The sequence below is a fragment of the Schistocerca piceifrons genome, unplaced genomic scaffold, assembly GCF_021461385.2.
Source record: "Schistocerca piceifrons isolate TAMUIC-IGC-003096 unplaced genomic scaffold, iqSchPice1.1 HiC_scaffold_1392, whole genome shotgun sequence".
NCBI lineage: Eukaryota > Metazoa > Arthropoda > Insecta > Orthoptera > Acrididae > Schistocerca > Schistocerca piceifrons.
The window spans coordinates 45,001-47,500 of NW_025727227.1; the positions used below are offsets into that span (position 1 = coordinate 45,001).

The following is a 2,500-nucleotide window of genomic DNA, read 5'->3' on the forward strand; positions in this document are numbered from 1 at the left end:
GGATTTCAACGGGGTCCGCCTCGGGACGCACGAGCACGCACGAGGCGGTCGCACGCCTTCGGCTCGCCCCACCGGCAGGACGTCCCACGATACATGCCAGTTAAACACCGACGGGCGGTGAACCAACAGCGTGGGACACAAATCCAACTACGAGCTTTTTAACCGCAACAACTTTAATATACGCTATTGGAGCTGGAATTACCGCGGCTGCTGGCACCAGACTTGCCCTCCAATAGATACTCGTTAAAGGATTTAAAGTGTACTCATTCCGATTACGGGGCCTCGGATGAGTCCCGTATCGTTATTTTTCGTCACTACCTCCCCGTGCCGGGAGTGGGTAATTTGCGCGCCTGCTGCCTTCCTTGGATGTGGTAGCCGTTTCTCAGGCTCCCTCTCCGGAATCGAACCCTGATTCCCCGTTACCCGTTACAACCATGGTAGGCGCAGAACCTACCATCGACAGTTGATAAGGCAGACATTTGAAAGATGCGTCGCCGGTACGAGGACCGTGCGATCAGCCCAAAGTTATTCAGAGTCACCAAGGCAAACGGACCGGACGAGCCGACCGATTGGTTTTGATCTAATAAAAGCGTCCCTTCCATCTCTGGTCGGGACTCTGTTTGCATGTATTAGCTCTAGAATTACCACAGTTATCCAAGTAACGTGGGTACGATCTAAGGAACCATAACTGATTTAATGAGCCATTCGCGGTTTCACCTTAATGCGGCTTGTACTGAGACATGCATGGCTTAATCTTTGAGACAAGCATATGACTACTGGCAGGATCAACCAGGGAGCTGCGTCAACTAGAGCTGAGCAGCCGGCCGCCCGGGAGTGTGTCCCGGGGGCCCGCGCGAACACGCAAGCGTCCGCTCAATCATTCTGCAAACAGGAGGAGGCTGAGCTCCCCTGCACAATACACCTCGAAACCCTCTCAGGTCCCGGCGGCGCGCAGCGCCGTCCCAAGTACTTGGTCGGGTTCGAGAGAGGCGCAATCGCCCGGAGTTAGGCGAGTAGACGCTTTCGGTGCGACCACCCGTGCTCCCAACTGAGCTTGCCGCTGCCGACAGAGGCCCGGGAGCGTGCTGTCGTGGCATTGCCGGCGGGAGACAACACGCGCCACCTACGGTGACCGGCAGCTCCAACGCCAGCGCCACAGAAGGACAAAAGCCCCACTTGGGTGCCGAAGCGAACTCTCCCAGCACAGCGCACGCGCCAACACATCCGCACAGCTGCGATACAAACCACCAGCGAGAACCGCTGGGGCGACCGAGCAGCAGACGGCGTCGCGGCGCCGAGCGCCGGGCGGCGGCGCATCCTCAACGCACACAGTCCTCAATCGGACCAGCACACTGAAGATGTCCACCGCGCTTCGCACCGGGCCCGCGAGGACCTACTTTGGCCGCACGGCGCCGCGCGCAGGGTGCGCCGGCGCGCAGCTGCGACGCCTGCCGCGTCCGTCGGCCGGCGCGCCTGCCACTGGCCGCCCCCACCAGCCGGCTGTAGCGCGTGCGCCCACGCACCGCGCGGCCAGCACGCCGGGAGGCGCCCCCTCACCGGCCGGGGACGGTCCCACCCAGCCACCGCCGCGTATCGCTTCACACCCAGATGCCGTTCAGTTTCGTCGGCATGGTGGGTATCGCTGGAACAACCGGTTAGTACCTCAACCTATCGTCGCCATCACCGATTCACCCCTAGCGAGAACAACCGCACCACAACAGGTTACCATTTGTTCATTTGCGTAACTTCACCAGAAAACGCAGGCGTCCATCGCCATTTGCAACTTCAACGATTATTGCATGCCTGTGTCAGGTGTCACGCCACACTACGTCTGCCCACATACACGCAACAAAATGTGCACGCCTAGACAATACGTGGAAGGTGGCCCCCGTACGTATGCGATGTCCATTGCTCGAACGACTGTCAACCGGCCTCTGTAGCATGTCGCAGATATGGAACGCGGTGCACCATGCCATCACGGTGTGTGAGGAGAGACGACTAGGTCCGAATACATCAACAGACAGCTCATGCTGATCGCCATCCACGGCGTCCGTTCCTCCCACACGTCTCTATGGCGTACCACACTGCAATCCAGCTCTCATAGGGAGACGACACGTAGCTGCGTGCACAATATTTGCACTGTATGGTCCGCCGTTTTTGGGCGCAGTCGTTGTACGGTCACACATGTGCCACGATGTATCATTCAGTACATAAGGACGAATGTGCAGTACAGATTGTGGTTTACGCGTACGACATTAGCGGACAGTTGACACAGGCCGCACCACAACGTAGCCTGAGTACGTCGCATGCGAAGGGCATTGAACATGCAAAGTTCTCACCAACCAGCTTGCGAAGGCAGGGGGCAAGGTGGGGACGTGGGGAGGGGCGGCATGTACGTCCTGCTGCCATCCACATTACAGTGTACAGCAGGAGCATGTGGAAAGTGAGCAAGACTTGCAAGGTGTTTAACATGAAGCGATACACAGGGGAGCGGGCAGTG

General features: G+C 58.6%; 1 non-coding gene across 1 annotated transcript in view; it reads right to left on the reverse strand.

The window, feature by feature from the left end:
- Nucleotides 1–796, reverse strand: part of LOC124733406 — a 1,909-nt gene extending 1,113 nt beyond the window's left edge. Inside the window, exon 1 of the ribosomal RNA XR_007008980.1 lies at nucleotides 1–796. This exon is cut by the window's left edge and continues 1,113 nt beyond it. This is a non-coding gene — a ribosomal RNA (small subunit ribosomal RNA).
- Between the last annotated feature and the right edge of the window lie 1,704 nt (nucleotides 797–2,500).